This window comes from Cheilinus undulatus, linkage group 20 (genome assembly GCF_018320785.1).
Source record: "Cheilinus undulatus linkage group 20, ASM1832078v1, whole genome shotgun sequence".
NCBI lineage: Eukaryota > Metazoa > Chordata > Actinopteri > Labriformes > Labridae > Cheilinus > Cheilinus undulatus.
In genome coordinates this window covers 32175655-32197277 of record NC_054884.1, presented here as the reverse complement: position 1 = coordinate 32197277, position 21623 = coordinate 32175655, and the positions used below count along the sequence as shown (strand labels likewise).

The following is a 21623-nucleotide window of genomic DNA, read 5'->3' as shown; positions in this document are numbered from 1 at the left end:
TACCATATCACACTGTATTTTATCATGTTACATCCTATCAAAGTGCATAATATTATATTGTATCCTAAAAAATCTTGCTGTATCGTAAAGTATAATAAACTGTATTAACTGTGAGCGTCATAATGCATCATACATTATTGTGTGTGGTGTCATGGTGTGTCATGTCATATTTTATCAAATGGTATCATATATATATTGCACTGTACATAATGGCGTCATATGGCGTCATATCACATCCTATCATATAGTTTTGTAGGGCGCCACATGGTGTCATATCACTTTGTAACACATCATATTTATGCCAGTGTGTCATATTGTATCACATCACATCATAATTCACCTTATCACTTTGTATTATATCATGTTGTTTGACTTTGTATGGCATCACAACGTACTGTATTTTATCATATTGAACTATGAGTAAGACTGTGATTTCTACCTTTTTTTTTAACGTGTGCATCAGTGAAGTCTTTGGTTTTACTGCCTATACCAGTCAAAGAGTGTGCTGGTAAAATTTTAGCCTTTACAGTGAAGACGGTATACATTTATTTGAATAGCTGGAAAAACACCAATACTGTCAAGTGCATTCTTTTCTGTAATAGCTGATACTCGCCGGTACAAAGTGTACTCAGCTTCACGTCATTCCCTTTGTATCACCATCATGGCAGTAATCACAGTGAAGCACATCCTCTTGTGCTTTTTCTACTAAAGTACACTCTGATGTGTGAAAGATGGTGTGAGTCATGTCTCAGTGTCGAGCCATCGGTCTGCCTCCTGTGTTCCACTGTTTCAGGGTGATTGACACGCTGAAACTGTATTAAAAGCCTGGATCAGGTCTGAAATCAGTACAGTACATGCCAGACTTGTTCCATCAGCCTCAGGACAGCCCACTGCGGGGTCTTGGAAGTCCCATTGACACTCACATCGACGCCGGTTTTGACGGCTGTTCTCACAATGTTCTGAGCGATTTGACTTGCTGCGTGGAAGCACAGTGACATTTAAATGGAGACCAGCAGCAAAGGAGTCCGTGACTGTGCAGCTCTTTTGTGGAAGGGAACCGTACGCTCCAGTTCTAGCAGTAGGTAGTGGGCAGCGTGATGCGTGGGTAAAGAAGCGCTGGTCTAACCTCTCCTCCATTCTCTGATCACAGCGTCAATAGTGGGAAGTCTCACTCCTGCTCGCTCTGTCTCAATGTGTCCACTTCCTTTCCTCGAGCTCTCTTTCCTGCCATCCCTCTATGGCCTGCTCCTCTTCTGGATTTCCTCACAGTTTCTTATGGTCTTGTAGTCTTTCACACCAGCTCTGAGCAGGAAGTTGTACAACAATCAGTTTGTAATGTGTGAGCGTTTGTTGCATCCTCCTGGAAATGTGTCAACGCTGCTGCCTACTCCATGTTAATGTTGACAGCTTGATTAAAGGGACGTGTTCACGGCTGAAGTGTGACTGATATTTAGCACTAGCTGCTACTGTGACCTAAATATGGAGTTTTCTCTTAGATACAGACTTAGCCGTGATAATGTCCAAAGTATTTTATGGTTATGGAAGCGATGGGTCTGAATATATTAACGCTGGTAGGGCCATTAGTTTCGCCTAGATTGATTGCTTATTCTGTTTTTTTTTGTACTGTGCTGTGAGTAGTGTATTATTAGAGCAAACACAAAACTTTTGGATGTTTAGTAACATGAAACTTAGGAAATCTCTGCGTGTACATTCAGATTTTGTAATGGCAATGCTTAGTCTTACCCCGGGGGGGGGGGCTTTCTGGGGCCCAGCCAACTGGGGGGCCCAAAGAGGTCAGGAAAGTCATGGCCTATAGTTAAGTTAATCTATGATAACCATATTTTATATTTTACCTGAATAATAACCACTCTAATCAAAGAAGAAAGAATGAATTTTATGTATTTTAGCTGTAGTTAAATATAGCCTTAATTTTTAATGTAAACACCTTTTGTTAAAACAGAATTACCTTTTGTTTGGCAATGTTAACAAAGTGGATGAGCACACTGAACTAAACCAGTAAAGAAAGTAATTAATAAAGATAAAATAAAGATGTAAATTTGCAAAAATTGGTTCAAAAAGGCAAGAAAATGGGATAAAGCAACAAAATAGGTTAAGAAAGGGAAAAAGGGGCAAAAATGGGTGAAAAAAGAGGTGAAAAGTGGTTAAAAAGTGGCAAAAATAGGGAGTAAAGTAGTAAAAAGGGGTTAAAAGTAGCTGAAAGTGGTAAAAATGAGTGAAAAATTGGTGAAAAGTGGTTAAAAAGTAGCAAAAATAGGCATTAAAGTAGCAATAAGGGTTTAAAAGTACCTGCAAGTGGCAAAAATGGGCTGAGAAGTGATGAAAAGTGGTTAAAAAGGGTAAAAAATGGATGGCTAATGGAGATAAAGGGGTTATAAGTAGCAAAAATTGGCAACTGTTAGCAAAAATGGGTGGGAACAAATGTTGCAAAATGGGCAGAAACAATGATGAAAAGGGGTTAAGAAGTGGCAAGTATAGATAATTTGTACAACAGAAGCCAATAATAGAGATAGAGGAAGGACAGTGGATAGACCCGGAAACAGGGAAGGGAGTGGGGAGAGACATGCGGCAAAGGGCCACAGGCAGGATTCGAACCCGGGCCGCCCGCGTACATAGGTAGTGCCTTAAACCACTTGACCATCTGCGCTCCCTAAATATAATGTAATTTATAAGGATGTGTAAGGAATGCATTTGGAAGTCCATTTAAAAGGCTGATGAGTGATGCTACAGCTGAGTTAGTGTCAGGTAAGCCTTCCTGTTGGCCCATCCCCCAGTCTAAGACACGTCTCCCTGATGAATGCATGGACAGCAGAAACACCCACATGGCATAGATTTTGAAGACATGTATGTTAGCATCTCTTTAATCTCTCATTACTATTACCCAGAAGCCCTCTCTCTGCATCTGAGCACAAAAGATGGTTACATGAATCTTCACAAAGGCGTGTTTCAGCTCTAACTCCCCGGTGTGCTTTGTGCGCTCTGGTGCATTATTTCTCTGTGATATTGGAGCTCTAAAGATGTCGCCTATATTGATGTGGTCTTTAGCCATATAGAGGGGCTCACGGACCTCAAGCTGTTTCTACTGTATGACTAAAATAGACTAAAGTGAAGAGGCAATTTGAGAACCACTATTGTGAATGTGGACTCAGGAGAATACGCATTGATGGTGGTGTATCAATCTGCTTCCCTTTTCTTCTTTCTTATACAACAATAAGGGACACAATAAGGCTGCAAGACATGAGGATAATATATTATTTCAATGTTTCTAATCAATACTGCAAGGAAAATTACCAATCCATGCTCCAGCTTTTTTTGTTCAGTGTTGCATCAGACAAGGTGTGTTTGTATGGAGCTTCATTATAGTTCTACGTAAATTAAGTCAAATATCACTTGGGAGGGAATGACATTCTAAATAAACCTGACCAGCTCTAACACAGAAAACTACAGCCTACTAATGTAGCCCAGATTATGTGCATAATACTTTAGCCTGGGATTTTAAATCTCAAATAGACATTTCACAAAATTCTTATTACAACATTTTTATTGCATGAACAAAGTGATCTAGTTACCTCAGTACTTGTGACTATAAAATAATTGATTCGGTGCAAAAATGACATTCAAAAACGCATGCAAAGGCAGGTACAACACCGTGTACGTTTCTTTACAAGGAGGAAGGAACTACATATCCCACAATCCATTGAGGTTATTTTCATTTGTTGTAAAGGATAGCTTTTTTTCAGGCTTTCAGACCACGTATGGACCTCCTCTACACTTATCTTTAATGTGGTGTTTACATTTGAAATGATAATGCTGTAATATATCATAGTTTGCATATTTATTGCTTATGTTTCCATGGTTACTGGAGACCCCACCAATCAATCAGTTTTGCAGTAACAGGAAGTGGCGACAATTTAACTGCCACTGTTTTCTTCTTCAACCATTTTTAAAAGTAATGATCAGATTTTAGGTGATTATATTGGAATCTTCACAGCTATTTTCACTTACTATTAGATTAATGTAACTTGTATTTTGTTATATTCGCTGAAACTTATTTTGGCTTAAATGCTCTTTGCCTCATGGAATGTGCTGACATTGCTAATAGCGAGCTAGCAGATGCTTATGCTAGTTAGCTGACTAGCTTGCCAACAGTACAAGATCTGCTACATAACCAATATGGCATTTATTCTTGACGTTTTTGAGTCTGCCAGTAGTGTACGGCATACTTCTCAGCACATGTACGCACACGCCTGATAGACTGTTCCATGTCAATTTTGCATTAATATATTTCACACTCATCTGTGAAAGCTCCCATAGAAAACATTTAGGAAGGTCAGGACTTTTTGAACAAATTCCTGGAAGGTGACTGAAGGAGTGCTTTGTCTGTCACACTCATGATGGTCCAATCCAGGGTTGCCAGGTTCGCGATTTTCCTGCGGAATTGGGCTACTTTTAACGTACTGCCGCAGGTAGATTTTTTTGTCCGCGGGTTGAGCAGATCCATTTTTTATGTCTTGTGTATGAGTATTTAATATCTGTAGCAGAAAAACTACTCTATTTACACTCAAGTACAACTAAAACAACCAGCAGAGAGGCAGGAAAACATGGAACATTGCACACAGACATACACGCCACCCACAGAAAAGCAGGATGTCTGCAATATTTGCAGTGTGGCAGAGGTTTTACTGTATTACTGTATTATTTTGAATTTCAGCATTGGGCTTGGTTTTGGGCTAGTTTTTATCGGCCATTGGGCTGGTTTTGTCAACAGACCTGGCAACCCTGGTCCAATCAGAGTGACAAGATGATATTATGCACATGTGCTACTCTTGAGCTGACAGGTTACTGCTATAGTAGATTGTTAATGGCAGAGCTTCTTGGTAAATACAATTGATGCCAAGGCCGGTCAGGAGACGAGCAAAAACCCTCTTCTCTGCCAAGAAAAGCTTTGGTGTGGCTCTTTGCTCTTGTTTAAAAAGAAGTGTTGTCCATTTCCGATTAAATTGCCGCTTTCCTACAGCTACATCTGAGCTAACAGCTACCACGGCAGCAGCTATTGAATACACTGACAAACCACAACTGTAACAATCGCAAACTTATGCCAAAGCAAACCGACGGCAGAGCGTAAACACCTTATCCGTCAGGAAAAGCTTTCAGTGTTGCTCTCTGCCCTTGTTTTAATAAAGAAATGTTGTCCAGCTCCGACAAAATTGCCACTGTGGCTAAGCCTGAGCTAATCACTTCACTAGCAGCCATGGTATACAACCACTCACAACAGCAAAGCATTTCCCCCTGCAATTCTGACAAACTCGTGCTGAAGCAGGCCAGGAGAAGAGTGAAAACATCTCTCCAATCCTGAAAAGCTTTTAGTGATGTTTTTATTCTTTATTATAAACAGAAATGTGGTCCAGTTCTAGTAGAAGTGACAAATTCTACAGCTACATCCGAGCTAATCACAGCACAGGAGGCAGCCATTGCAAATAGCTTTGAGTACATGCATGAAATGTCATCTTGTCTTGTCGCTCTGATTTGCCCGTCATGAATGTGTTCCTCCAATCACCTCTGAGAACACCCCCTCCCCCCAAAACACTGTCTGTGGGAGCTTTCCCAGATGAATGTAAAATACAGTCATGCAATTAATATTTGAAACAGTCAATCTGGTGTGTCATGACCTCTCCCCTATCTGGCATCCAAGATAGTTTCAGTCAGCCATTTACTTGTCTTGTTTTTTGTTTTTTTGTTTTTTTGTTTTTTTTGCATCATTATAGCTGCAGAGACACCCACATGGCTTAGCCAATGTGTGCTGAAAGGAACATTATGCATGCAATTCATCAAGATAAAATAAAAATTAAAAAAGAGTTGTTAATCTCAATCAGTGTGATTAATCTTGGCAATGCAGCATGCCAATCAGTTCACTAATCGTGGACTTTAATAGCATCATAATTAATGTGTAAATGCTGACAGCCCTACTTAGAATTATACTACCTAGTTCAGCGTGATGGCCTCAGTATCCACTGTAGCAGCTTTATAAAACATTTCAACAGCAGTTATTTTTAATGATTGAAACGTTTTATTGTCTAAAGACTGCAGGATCTTATTTCACTTAGGACAAGATTAGCAGAGACTGTAAAAACCTATTCCTTCACAGGGGGCGCCAAAATCAACACAGGCTGAAAGTTTCTCTTGGGAGCTTTAAAAAAGGAAAGGGTTTTGTCTGTTGGCTTTGGTCTGTCAGTATCTTTCTCCTGTTGCTTTTGATTTTTTTTTTTCACTGTTTTGGTTTTCTATCAACGCTCTCATCAGCATCACATCCTGTTTTCCAACAAAAGGAGGCAGATAAGCCTTTCTGGAGGTTTTTCCATCAGCGTTTTTTGTGTAAATACCTCCTTTTAAGTTTGACATGAAAACAACAAGCGCTCGTGTGGAAGAGCAGAGAGCAGTCATTCCTTAGATCTGTGGCTTTGAAAGAGTTAAGGAATCTGCCCTGGCTGAAAAAATCAAGAGAGAGAGGAGGATGAGGGAGAGTTATCGCTGCTACAGAGCAAGAGAAGGAGGAGGAAGAGGAGGGGGTGAGAGAACCAGAGAAAGAGAGAGAGAGAGTTGCCTGTCTGCCTGTGTTTGTGATTGTGCGTGTGCATGCACGGCTGGGTGAGTGTATGCGTACTGACACCTGGCGCTCGCCCTCCCTTGCTGCTCACATTGTGGAGGGCTCTCTGGCTGTCTGGGCCGTTCTTTACCTCTCTCTTTCTCTTCTTTTTTTCTTTCTACTCCCTACCTCTATCTTTTATCCCTTTTCTCTCTGCCTTTTGTTGTTTACCGCGTTGTTTTTTTTTTTTTCTACGTGCCTCTACAATCTCCTCCTTTTGTGTAGGATCCCTCTTACTATGGTGCAGGATTTTTATTGCCTGGGCAGACGAGGCACTCGACTGACAAAGGTGAGGATGGAGCAGGGCAGGAGGATGGATGGATGGATGGAATGATGGATGGGTGGGTGGATTTTAACAGATGTACAGTCTAGTTTGAATGTAGGGAGTGGTGCGAATGGGATTTGTAAAGATCCACTATCCATCAGCTCTTAAATGTTCCTGAGGATTTTGGTGTTTCCATAGCACAAGTCAGAGCAGCTCTTGATTTCATTATGCCTGTGTGGGCGTCTCAGTGTGTATTTTCAGAGGTGAAAGGTTCAAGTGTGCAATTTAAGAGCAGTGTTCTGGTGTCTCTGTTTTCTGCCTGGTGTCAGCAGCATGTGTCAGAACCTTTTAGCGTCTGCTGTGTTGTGGTCGCTGGTCATTGTGTCACCTTGACCTGGGTTGTGGTCTTTTGAAGCAATCAGTGTCCTATCAGCATCATGCCACACCTTAAACATAGACTCTGTATGGGTGTTATTGTAGGAAGAAGCTGAAATTAATAATAGAAGAGAGAAGTAGACAGGGCTGTGGCGTCTGATGGATACTTCCTTGAAGAGACTGAAATGAAGGGTTAAGTGCATTTTTATGATGATTTACTTTATTTCTAATGACTTTGTGAGGCTGTTTTTATCCTCAAGTTTATTTATAACACTGAATATCTCTGCTTGCTGTTCCTGGCCGGCTTACCCAAAATTATGTCACCTCTCTCTGTTTTCACCTCCTCCCACTCTGTTCTCCTCTCTCTGGAATCTGGTGTCATACCTCCTAATGTTTAAACTGTGTGTGTGTATTACTAGGAAAGCTGATGATGCTGCTAATGTCAATTTTATTAGCCTACTCCTTGATGCTGCTCTCTGACTATAGATGTATTTCACATATTAACAATGATCATTTTAAGGTCTAATTTGTAAGCATAGGGATCCATAGGAAGAAACTGAATATTCTGTTTGTACGTATGTTTCAACCCATGTACAGTTATCTAAAGATTAAGAATTGTTGCCTTTTATATCCTTACAATGAGCTCCATATGTCTACAATTTGAAGTTGGCTGTTTCTATGGAGAACATCATGATCAAAACACCATTTATCTTCAGTAACACATAATTCAGAACTATGAGAACATCATGAAAGAGGGTTTTTTGGGACATTTTGACAGTTTTAACCACCATATGTCTTCCTCTAAGGAATGAAAGGGTTAAAAAGTAGTCTTGTATGTGTAAAACTACCCCTTAGAAGTGTACTGTAAGATCAGCAGAGGCTGCTTTTTCCACATTGGGCGCAAAAATTACCACATCTCACAGGTTCCTTATATGAGCTTTAAGGGCTGAAATATCAACCTGACCACTAAATCCCTAACCCTGCAAAGCAGATGGATGTCTGTCATCAGGCAAATCTATCTTGAAAAGCTGAGGTCCATGACCGAACCAAGAACGGTTCTGACCAGTCAGCATCATTTAAGGAGAACAAGGCAGTTAAAGAGAACAAGGCAGGGTTTTGTTACACTGTGTGCTGATAGCAATGGCTGCCGCCAGTGTGGCAGTTAGCTTGGATGTAACTATGATACAGCAGCACTTATATCAGGACTGGGCCCCAATTCTTTATTAAAATGAGAGCAGAGAGCCACACTGAAAGCCTCTCCTAGCAGAGAAGATTTTGCACGTCCCTCAATAGGCTTCAACATGGTTTTTAGCCTCCAATAAGCCCTCGTTCAAATACTACAGCAGGGCCAGCCTGTATAGCTCAGGTTAGTGTTTATTGCCTTATTTATCTTGTGGCTCTGATTGGCCCATCATTAAAGTGACAGACAGAATGTTCATCCAATCACCACCCAAAATTTTTCTTTCCAAACACTTTGTATAGGAGGTTTCCCCTCTGCTTGTTTGTCATTTTGAATTGAAGACTCAGTTCGATAAAAACTGTCTTTAGTAAGATGTACATATTAAAAAGTAAAGCACCTTTTAGGTTTCATGGATGAAGCAGAAAAGGCACTAATGTGCCTGCCATGTCTTTATAGTCCTTGCTTTGTGCTCTGAGGCATAGTCATGTTGGGATAGAAAAGGGCCTTCCCCAAGCTGTTGCCACAAAGGTGGAAGCATAGCATTTGGGGCTGGGCAATTAATGGCAAATTAGATTAAATCGCAATATGGCATGCTACAGTTTTCAAATGGCAGACAGTGCAATGTTTCTTTAACCTAAAATGTGTCAAAATAACAGTTTGCCGCCATCTTTTTCTTTTTTTATGGTCTACACATTATACAAACATTCAAGTATATATATGTATATATATATATATATATATATATGTATATATATATATATATATATATATATATATATATTTACTTATTTATTTATTTATTTATTTATTTTTTTTACAAAAATCCTACTTTTCTTGTTGATGTACATTTGTTTCTTCACCTAAACAAGAATAACATGAAAAATGACAATCCCCTTCAATATAGCAATTGATATGAAATTTTCTATATGGGCCAAAATTAAAGTTAAATCTTTTTTTATTATAACTTATCTCTACTTTAATATATATAATATTGTGGTTGTTATAATAAAGAATGATTTCTTCAAATGTTTGTTGAACAACACATAAGACGAGGAACCAAAAATTGAATGCATATTAAATCGCAATACTGTCGGTAAAAAATTGCAGATTGTTTTAGCAAATTGTTCAGCCCTGATAGCATTGTCCAAAATGGATGCTGAGGTGTTAAGATTGTCCTTCACTGGAGATAGAGGCCTAGACCATATCCTGAAAAACAGCCTTATGTCATTATCCCTCCTTCACCAAACTTCACAGTTGCCACAGTGCAGTTATGCAGGTAATGTTCTTCCGGCATCCACCAGTTCCAGACTCGCCCATTTGGGTGGAAATGGGTTCTCCACAGAACCCATTTCCACTGCTTCACAGTCCAGTGTCAGTGTGTTTTACACCACTCCATCTGACGCTCGCCATTGGACTTGGTTAATGAAGGCTTGAATGCATGACCCTCTAGGATTATGCATGGTCTACTGTGTTGTGGCTGAGTTGCTGTTGTTCCTGAATGCTTCTACTTTCTAATAATATCATTTACAGATGACTGTGGTATATCCAGGAGGGATGAAATTTCTTAATGCAAAGGTGGAAGCCATCACAGTACCACTCTTCAGCTCTTCAGAACGACCCATTCTGTGTCACAAATGTTTGCAAATAGATACTGCATGGCTTGGAACTTTTTTTTTTGCATGGCTAGGTGCATAATTTTTTACACCAGTGGCAGCAGGTCTGAGTGAAACACCTGAATTCAGTAATTAAGAGGTGTGGCCAAATACGTAAGAATGACTGATTTTTTTTTTTTTTTAAGATTTATTTTTGGGCCTTTTCATGCCTTTATCTGATAGAGGAAGGACAGTGGATAGACTCAGAAACAGGGAAGAGAGTGGGGGAGACAAGTGGTAAAGGGCCACAGGCCGAACTCGAACCCCCCACGTACATGGGTAGCACCTCAAACCACTCGACCATCTGCGCTCCCAAGGTTGATCTTCTATAGCAAATGTATTTCTTACCATTTACGTCCACTGTTTTTTGCCGCCACTATAGACTCGCAACAATATGTAGTATTAGGTAGTGTCCAGCCAAAACTGGTAATCCCGGAATTTGTTGATGTATTCATCTTCGCTGTACTGTAAAGAATGTTTACAGCACATAAATTGGCTAATCATCTATTAGAACTGTCCAAACCACATGGCTTTCTGAGTCAGTCAAATTCTCTGCTTGCTTTCCTTGAAGGTTAAATAGACTGTTATTGTATTTCATTAAAATGTAAATATTTCTACTGATGTTGGCAAAGGCACTCATTCCCTTCAGGCCTGGTTGGACAGAGTATATGCTTAGACATCTTTAAATGTCAATCTTTTTCTAGTAGACGTCCTGCATTTTCAGACCTGCTTTCATCAAAGTCAGGTATCATACTGGTATTACATTCAGCATTTTCTAAAGATACCATCCCTGCTCACTAGTCATCTACTTCCTCTGTCCCTCTCTCCCCCTCACTCTGTCATCACTTCACTTACTGTAACTTTCTCCTTCTTCCTCGCACTCTCTGTTACTCTCTCTCCCACCCACTCAGATATTTCTGGAGAACAAAAGGAGAGAGAAGAGAGGGAGATTAAACAGCGGAGCAGGGGAAGGCTCAATGTACCATCCCTGCGTAGGCTAATGAGTCTTCACCACTCCATCCACGTCCTCCTCCCTTCTTCAAGTCTCTATTTATCCACATCATCTCACAACCAAACTTGTCGTTCCAGCTCCTCACACCTTTGCAGTCACTTCCCTCTTCATCTTAGTCTCCTCCATTCATCACAGCTGCTCCTGTTCCTCCTCTCACGTCTCTTTTCATCAGCCCATACGCTCCAACGTTTCCATCACGGCTTCACTGTTCCTCCCTTCCTTTCACTCCTTCTGGAGTAGTTACTTTCCTCCACCCACTCATCTTCCGTTTTTGTCACATCCCACTCGTTCCACCCATTCATCATCAAAATATTCTCATTATTACAGGTGCTAACAATTTGCCGTCATAGACCTCACTCTGCATTTTGTGCCTTCTTCAATCATTTCCATCCCTTTTTCCTCCTTTAATGTATTCATCTTTCTCTTTCTAGCGCACCACACACTGACACATACAAATCTCCCACAAACACAATAAAAAAGCAGCCTTCTAAATTGTGCATTTGGCTGTGAGAAATATGAAATAACATGTTGGTGGCCCATTTAACTGTTTGATGACTTATCGGCCCCCTCTTCTGCAGTGGTATCCTGTTGTTTTTACCAGTAGGGGAACTGGGCTTTCATTGTGCCCCTTGATGTGGATGGGCTCATTATTGCTGCTCAACGCTGCGTTGCCTTTGAATAGCAGGAAGTGCCCTTGCTCTCTGAGCACACAGGGATATTGTGTTGCTTTGCAGTGCATGAAAACTTAGCAAAACACAACGTTGCATAAGGGAGCAGCAGTGTTGGTTCACTTCACAGGAGGCTGTACTTTTAGTGGAGAGTAGCATGCAAGATGACGACTAACCTGCAACAGTTGTTCGTCCCTATCACAATGTCTTCCTGGCTGTCCAGACTCTGTATTCAGACCTGTTTCTCTGTTTGGGGCCACCTAGTTCTCCTTCTCTGCAGTCAGCCATGTTTTGTCACTTGCATTGGCTGTGATCAAGCAGCAACCTCTATCTTGAAAGGCTGCAGTTCCTTAAGTGACCACTTGAGGCTGGCTCTGAAAGTTAAGGCAGCCCCGTTTGGTCCCATATTAAAATGCAACCAGTTCACAGCTTAGAACAAAAGCATTTTTGGTGTCTTTAGCTCATTTCTTGAATGATAAAGGTTATCCTAGGGGTGGGCTGTACTGTCATGCAGTGGTTGGCGTACTTCAAAGCAATACGGCTCCGGTTCTGTGTACCAGACTGTGTACCCCACCTCTTGCCCCGTGACAGCTGGGTTTAGGGTTGGGCATCATTTGGGTTTTTTATGATACCAGTTGATGCCTTTGAAATTGTTTCGGTGCCAAAATGGTGCCTGAATTGATACTTTAAGAGGAAAAGAGGAGGCAGGAGAATAAAAGTGGTCTTGATATCATAGATAATTCACAGAAATATCTTAGAAAGATGCCAACAGAACATATAACTATGGCAATGGTGATTGTTGAAGACAAACAACGACGTAAATGTACCAGTCAGTGTGACTGGTCCCTGGTAGGAAGAGAGCAGCAGAGATATTTCTCCTGGCAGCAGAAGACACCTACGCTCTGGTGAAATAATTATTTTTTTGCCTTTTATTTGGAGTGGCAGGGGGTATCGAAATGAAGCATCGATTTCTGTGCTGTAATTTAGTCCAGTAGGTAATAGATGTGTTGGTACTGGAACCATGTTGGTACCAGATTTTGATACTGGTCCCTAACTGGGATAGGCTCCGGCTTCCCACAACCCCATAAGGGATAAGTGATTTAAATAATAATATGAAAAATAGCAATATGTTGATGGAGTATTTCTGTCTTCTACCACATCAGTTTTGATTTTATTTAGCCTAAGAGTTATGCAAGAATTTGCATCATGAGGGGTGTGGCCAAGCTGAGTGTCAGTGTCATTGCTGTTTGCCAGATGGACTTGGACCAGGGTGAGATCTACCTCTTTGCCTATAGGTTGATCAAAGTTAGGCTGAGTTTGAAGTTCTGATATAGAACTGACATTGCTGGGCTTAATAAAGCCAGTTGGTTGTGTTAATCAGACTGTTTGTTTCATATAGTTCCAGTCAAGCAATGAAAAACATATGGAGGCTGGAAAAACTGCAGTTCCTCAAGTGTCCACATGAGGCTGGCTTTAAAATCCAAGAAACTTCTATAAGTTACCATGCTGAAATAGTGATTTTTACAGCAGGAATGAACATGTTTTGGGCCTATTTCAGAATATGGTTTCGCTTAGAATAAGTCATTTCTATGTTTGTCCGCTCTTTTACAGATGTTATTTTTTGGAGAGTCATCTGTTTTGATTTTGTGAAGGCTAAAAGTATAGATAATTGTGACTGAGTTGCAGGCAGATGTGTTGCAGCTTTTGTCAGGAGGCTTTAGTCTCATCTTTGTTATAAGACTGAAAACTAGTCTGAGTCAATTTAACTCCCATTGTATAAGATTTAAAACTTTTTTTCCAAGTTTATATGATTCCTTAGTTAGTGTTAGTCACAGTGTTACTTTTTACACAATAGAGTGTACTTTTAACACTACATTGCATTATTTCCTTTCACTTTGGTGTTGATTTGAGGTGAGGAACTTTATTTATTGACACAGAGTAATGCCATTTTGATACTTAAAAACAATTGCCACCTAACATTAGATACCTGTGGCACTGTGACAAAGATGGAGCAAAGAGACAGACACAGAGCTAGATTACATGCTGAGTTGAACGTCTGCACTCTCACCTTTGTTATAAACCATTCCCTGTCACAGGTAGAAGATCACTTACTTGACTTACATCAGTTGGATTCAACACTCCAGTTTTTGCTGTGTAGCCTTCCCAGTTTGGCGACCAACATTGTTAGGCTTCATAACGCTTCTTCAGAAACCAGTGACTGATGTCACTAGGACTACGCCCATGGTTTATACAATCTGGGATACATGTGTTTGACTTGGCTGTGTGTGTTTGGTGGCAGTTAGCATCCCACCTCTCTCTTCTCTCTTCTCCTCTTCCTCTTTTTCCTCTTCTCTCCACTCTAAGTGGCTGTATCTGTTGCTACCACTCCCTGGAAGAACTGAACCTGTCTATTTCCAGTATGAGTTGATCATTTCTGACAGGTTTAATCATTTGGCCACCCGTAGATGCACATACACACAAATATATGCTGTTACAGGTGTGTCCTGTCAATTAATTGATACTTTGATTGATGGTGTTGGTGTGGGTTTTGACAATCAGTAATTTGATAGCTTGCTCTCAGGTTAGATGATTTGTTACCTTGTTGGATTTTTATCTTTACGAGTTGAATTTCTTTGGATTAGGAGTTTGGGTTATAGAAAAGAGGAAACACTAAAAGATTAAATCTTTCAATCTAGGATCTTGTCACGCACACATTTCTACATTTAACCACATTTTTAAGGCTTAAATTTTGACAAGTTTTTATGATAATGATTGTTATTATTCAAAGCCATGTGAAACATCTTGTAATAGGCAAAATTTGAATAGTGTTTAAACTGTTTCTGTGCATTTCTTATAATATTGTCATTTTATAACTAATAAGACACGTTGTTAATTTTTAAGCAAAAGTTCCAGCTTCTTAAATAAGAGGGTTTGTTGCTTTTTGTGCACTTTGAGTGGATATGCTTTAGTTTCTGATAGTCGGACAATATATGTAATGTAAAGACTCCCTCAGGCTCCAGCAGGCTGTGATTTGCATTTCTCTCTCTTTCTGTTTTGACATTTTCTGGACCAAAAACTAATTAACTGACGGAGAAGATAATTGACTTATTCATTCCCACATCTTGTAAGAGAAGTATAATGAAAACATGGGCTCTAAACAAATTGAAATCCCTCTACAATTTCAGCCCTGTCTCCCAGAAATTGCCTTCATACACTTTAATTTACAACAGCAATTATATTTGGAGGGAAAGTTAATGCCAACTCTATTATCATAATGAGGGAATGGTGTTAATTATCATACCTGGCAAGCTGCAAAAATGTTGATATTAAATCGATTAGCGAAATGTTCCCTAAAAATTTGTTTAGCACCAAAAGAAGAATGAACTATGAAGTCATAGAGGCCACAGAGAAAAGTTAGTGGAGACAGCAGACAAACAATACTCCTTAAGAAAACCTCTCTCTTATTTAACATTAAGTCCTGATCTCTGTTGTCAGTGTGTCTGTCATGTTTACTTCTGTTAGTCTAAGTCTGTGCTGCTGATAGTGTGAGTAAAAGTAGGCTGACTCACTCACTGTGAACCAAATCCACCCACAGGTACAAATAAAGTAACCTATCCTGGCCTAACCCTGATAACCAGGATTATAGTGCTGAGTTTATATGACCCCCTTAATCCCCTGACTGCCACCTCAAGCAGACTCTTTCACTCTTGAACTACATCACCAGACTTTCAGATTACATCAGAGCAGTCAACTAGAGCAAGAGTCTCCAAACTTCACTATATAAACCCCACAGAGCAGCAGCCTCCGGCGGGGAACCCTGTCTCACTAAAGTTCTGAAATTCCTTAAACATTCAGGGGCAAATAAGACACAATGTTTTAAATGTTTCATTTTTTTATGAACTGTGGATAATGTCATTCATTAATTTTATTCAATGTCTTTGAAATAAGGATAAGCAAAAAATACTAATATTTGTCACAGTGACTCCATCAGGACAGCCATCATAACAGGAGACATTTCTGTACAAAAGTGAAGAATTTCTCCAAGTTTGAAAACTTTAGAAATATTTGAGGTAATGTTAGAACTCATTAAAGACATATGATACATTGGAGTAGTCATTTTTAAGTTTAAATTGACATTTAAGTACAAGAAGTTGACACATTGTAGCTTTAAAGAGTTTAATCTGTCAAGTGTTACTGTAATTTTTGCTAAACTATGCACATTTATCATGACACTAAAGCACACTAAAGCTCTGACTTAATAGATGCATAACAGATCAATAATCAAATGATTTGTCAGCACTTTTCATATCTCTTTTAATTTTATTGATGCATCGATGTAGCCATAAGTCGCACACGACTGTGGCTCATTTGTGCATAGCTGGTGAAACCTGGTACTGTACCCCTGGCCTGCCTACAGAATGGACCAGGCCCCTGAAAAACCCAAACTGTGATGATATCAATGCATGTGTGTTGGATCAGTAGCATTGATGCTAGTGTCCTGGCTAACAGTAGCTTCATTGTAGAGCTGGAAAGTGTGTCAAGCTGTTTCAAACCCTTCTCATCACTGTTTCTGCCCCTTTTTGCCACGCTTTCCTGTTGCTTCGTATGACTTACTTTTGCCACTTTTTAACAACCTTTCATGATTTTCTTGCCCATATTAATCCAGTTTTTGCCTTTCTTAACTACTTGTTGCAGCTTTCACCCTATACTGGCTCTTTTTAAGCCTTTATTAGAGTGGGACAGTGGATAGCATCAGAAACAGGGATCAGAGAGTGGCGGTGTGACAAGGATCCACAGCCTGGACTTAAACTCGGGCTGCCTGTATATACCAGGCGCCATCTGCTCCCCAAGTTTTGCTTTTGTGTTGGATCAGTAGGATTGTTGCTAGCATGCTGGCTAACAGTGGGTTAATTTTAGATCTGAAGAGTGCATCAAGCTATAATTGGGTTCTGATGTTCAAATAACTGATTTTATGCTATTTTTAACCCCTTGTTATCAGTGTTCTGTCCATTTTTGCCACTTTTTGCCACTTTATAACCCTTTTCACAAAATTTTCTCTCATTTTCAGTCTTGATGCTTTTTCCAACCCATTTCTGCATTTCTTTCATCTTAACTGCTTTTAACTTTTTTGCCATTTTTCTCACCATTTTTTTGCCAATTTTTTTGGATTTTTTTTCAACCTCTCTGCATCTTTCATCTGATTTTGCCACTTTTTACCCATTTTTGCTACTCTGTACCCCCCCCCCCAACATTTTTTGCCACTTTTAAAATTGCCATTTTTTTGCCTTTTTTCTTTTTGCAATTATTTCATTATTTTTCCTAATTAATGTAATTTCATTGCAGTGCAGATTATGACTTAGCTATGAAGTCTGACGTTACTTTGCAGTGATGTAGTCAATGTCCCCTTCCACATTGTTAAAAACATTAACAAAAAAAAAGGTAATTCTGTTTTTTAAAAAGTGGGGTTAAACTTTGAAAAAGGCTACATTGTACTTTGGCATAAATAAATGGATTTATTTATTGATTATTTGATAAGATAGGTTAAATTCAGGTTGAATATAAAACAGTTTTATGACATCTTAACTTTACAATAGACTGTGATTTTCCTGACCTTCATGGAACCCCATTTGGCTAGGCCACAGAAAGCTCTACCCCCTCATATGTGGCTTTGCTGTACCCAAACAGATAAAGGTGTCCTACTGAAGGTTACACATGAAAAATTGAAAAAACACACAAACACAGTCACACAGCGGCCCACATGTTTGAGGTTGGGACATTGTTTGTTCATTCATTATTCAATTTCACCCTGGAGATGTGCTTGATTCATCTTTTTACCTTTAACTCTTTTAAAATGATCATGACGAGGATTCCTTTCTTTAAGATAAGTTCATACATTTATTCAAAATCTTACAGATTTTGTTTATAGGTCCTGCTTTGACTAACTACTTTTTATTGAGATTGAATAATCATTAATGAGGATGTAGCAGTAGTAGGTCAGGTTGGGACGTTTTCTCTGTCGTATTATAGCACATATAAAGTGGCATCTATAATGTGATATAGGGTGTAGCTGTCTAGTTAATGAAAAATGACATGCAGCCACATACAGTAGCCTACTTTCTCCCCTCTGTGTGTGAGTGTGAGTGTCTGCTGTGCCACTGCAGCCTCTGCTCCCCCCCAGCCTCTTTTATATTTAATGTCTTCTTCATTATTCAGGCCTGCTTGTTTGCAGTTGTAGTCGGCCCATCTCCATTGCAATCGAGAGGGTGTGTGGGTATTCTCTGCGCGTGTAGTCTTTTCCCTCTCCTGCCGTCACAATGACACCGAGAACAGACTGAGTTATTACGTTGCTGTCGGGCAAGCAGAGGATAAGAATAACAGAGAGCAAGGAGAGGAGGCGCAGGAGCAAGGACAGCCTCCGTCGTCTTCTCCGTCCTCCATGCTTCGTCTGTTACTATGGCCACCTCTTTTTATTCTCTCATCTCTCCTTTTCTCTCTCTAATTGTTACTCCCCTGCAGGCTGAAAGCTTTGCTCTCTGATTGGAACGGGGAGAAAAACAAAATGACACTTGGCTTGTCTGCCGCTGGCCTTTTTCTATCCTGCATCAAACACTCTCTTGTTTTTTTGCAATCATGGCTATTTCTGAGACACTGGGCTGTGTTTTTTCGTCTGTTGTTTGTCTGGCCTTTTGCTGTTGAGGTGTTCTCTGTAGCTGAGGCTCAAATTAAAAGGAACCAAGCATTAAATCATTATAAAAATAGATTGCACAGTGATTGCACTCTGTTCTTTTGGAGGAGCTTTTATAGATTTTTTTTGTGTGTTTGTTGTGATTCTTTTCAGACTGTTTTTCTCAAGAAGTGTTATTGTGGCTCTGGAGTACTGTAACCCTCAATTAGGTGGAATTCTTTCCAAACAAGAATCATCTTCAGAGTTATCTCTTAAAAATAAGAATCACCGATTGGCCACCCGAGGTGAGTGATTCCCATTACCCATACAGAATGAGCACTGGAGCCACTTGGAGAGAGGTTCCTGGTTCAGATCTTCCATTTTTAATGTGGAATCTACAGTTTTTTCATCCAACAGCATGCTTATTGTGTTGTTTAGTGACTCTAAATTGCTCGTAGGTGTGTTTCTAAGCGTAGTGTTGATTGCTTCATACTTCAGCCCTGTGATTGATTGACAACTTGTACTCCACCTCCTTCCTAGTGTCAGCTGGGATCAGCTCTAGCTCCTTGTAATTCCTAAAAGGAAAAGCAGCATACATAATGTATGAATGGATACAGCTCGAGACAGTAAAGGAAAATGAAAAATAACCCTGTATGAAAATAAGAAAAAGAATGTAGAGGTTAAATGCGGCACAGTATTCATAGCTTTCAGTTATGTGACTGGCATGGAAGACCTTAGCAAAGCAGCAGCTACCGTTGAACACTACGTGGAGCTACAGCGTAAAGCATTTCATTCTTTTAAAAACAAAGCATGTTTTCATCACCTTACAACCACACAAAAATCGAAATATCCAAACTGTATGTTTCTGTTCCTTTGGACCCTTAAACAGCTCAAAGACATTATTTAATATTATCTGAGTAGTCAGAGCCAGAACTTAGCTTGGATGATGGTTACCAACTGGTATATACAGTATGGGAGAATCTTTCTCCTCACACAGCTACCAGGATGAATGTTTTGTAATGGTATAGACAGGATCATTAAAGCTTGCAAACATTAGCTAGTTTATGTTGTGACACAGCTTAGGATCCCTGTCAGCAGTAAGTTATTGGACTTTCAGACCAGCAGGGATCTGTGCCCAGTTCCCAAACTTAACTGTGAACCAGCCAGTGTGTTCAGGCTGAAAAAAATGGTTTGGAACCTCAAGAGTTGGTTTTCAGCTGGAACCAAAAAAAGTTTGTTCTCCCTCACAAACCATGGCATCATCAGTGGGCGCATGGCATTCTAGGTTGTGAAGATAAGTGGAAAATTTAGAAAAAGTGGTCTACTGAGGAGACAAAATGTTTGGTTGTAATTGGTGCATTGACAGAATTTCAGGTGAAACTGAAGAGTAGAACAAGGAAGAGCAAGTTATATGCTGAAGTTGCGGAAGACGTGGCAAAGGCTGGGTTCAACCAAACACCAGACCAAGTAATTAATAAACTCAAGAAACTGAAGAAGGAATACTGAGACAGCAAGAAAGACTGAGTAACGCAAAGTAACGTCCACTTTGTTTCCACTTTAGCTATGTGAATGTGGGATGGTTTGCCAGAAAGCAAAAAAGGTTCTGAGACTCCAGAACCAGAACCGGATTTGTCTGAAAGCACTATCAGTGTTCTGGCACTCAAAGTTGTGGAGAAGGGGTCAAATCTAGAAATGGGGCTGTGCTGTAGTCTTACTTTATGTCTGAACCAGTGAGACTGGGACTTGCTTAGAGTCTCAATCATTTATGGAAGTAGTTTTATGATGGATTGAGCCTTGATAAAATTCAGTATTGCCTCCTGGGTGTTCAGTCACTTCCCTTTAAATAATCCATAGCTATTCACATCATTGACGCATATCAGCAATGTATTTTAGTGGCTGGAGGGTATAGAAGACATTGCAGCCAGGGAGTCTAAGCCTATAGCAGCATAACTAGAGGGTGGTCTAAGCCTGAGTCAGTCTTAGAGCTTTTCAGATAGCATCCTTTTAAGCTTACTTTTAAAAGTTCAAATTTTTTCTGCGTCTTTGAATCTGACTGGTAGATGATTCCCAAAGAGAGAGCTGATATTTAAAAGCTCTACCTCCCATACTACTTTTGGTAACGTATAATAAAATACTTACACCTATATTCTGGGAGTGTAATGTTCTATGGGACAAATACAGAGAAATATTGTCTGTCAGATGGCCTAAATTCAAACAAAGATATACTTGTGTACTGTTGTCCTAACCATAACCAGTTTGTCCTGAAAGAGAGAATCGATCAGGCCTCTAAATAAACATCACTTTTGGATCTTTGTTGTAGCGGAGATTTAGAGCAAACCTTCCATTACTGCTTTTCACTGCAGGTGCAACAAAAGAAAACCACTCATGCAATTGATGTATAATTTTGAAACACCCTATTTTCTTTTCAGATGCATGCCTCTCTAACCATCAAGTTGTTACAAACTAATTTTCTGTGGAGGAAAACAGGAAAAATTATTGTTACTGCTGATATTGAGCGTCAATGAATGCAAAACTTGGCTACAAAAAAGATTGTAGGGTCGCTAAAAGAAAACCAGTACATTTTCTCCCCAGGGTAGATTTGTATTTTTGGGCCTCAGGCTGTTGTGTTCTTGATTAAAGAACAACATACGAGTTCCTTTAACATCCTTGAATCTGCCTTGAATGATCTCCTAAGACTTTAAATCGTTCATCCTTACCACAGCTGGAAAAGGAGAGATTAGAGTGAGTTACAAATTCCCTCACATCTCTGGTTTGTTGTGATGCTAATAGATCTTTACAGTACAGAGAGACTCCTAAGCAGCATGACGAAGGATCAAATTCGGCGTTTTTTTCTCTCCCGGCTGCTGTAAGGTATTAGCTCAGTCTGTCATTCACTGAGGAAGTCATTTAAAAGGCAGTAAATATCTTCCTCCATAATGATTAAGCACCGACTCAAGCAGGAGTCTTTTTTTCCCCTCAGCTTCTCTGTGTGAATGTTTCAGGAGCCCAACCTTTTCTCATTAAACACTCTGCGTCGGTGCAGAGAGAGGCATCTGTGACCATAGCAGGAGTCGCAGACGCCCCTCCTCTCGCTGCAGACAGCCAGAGGTCAGAGGGAGCTGGAGGCGCTTCAGTGCTGCAAACTG

General features: G+C 39.9%; 1 protein-coding gene across 5 annotated transcripts in view; it reads left to right on the top strand.

The window, feature by feature from the left end:
- The window catches only part of tanc2b (tetratricopeptide repeat, ankyrin repeat and coiled-coil containing 2b), a 312489-nt gene that overhangs the window by 96757 nt on the left and 194109 nt on the right, over positions 1–21623 (top strand). The gene's annotated exons all lie outside the window — the stretch shown is intronic.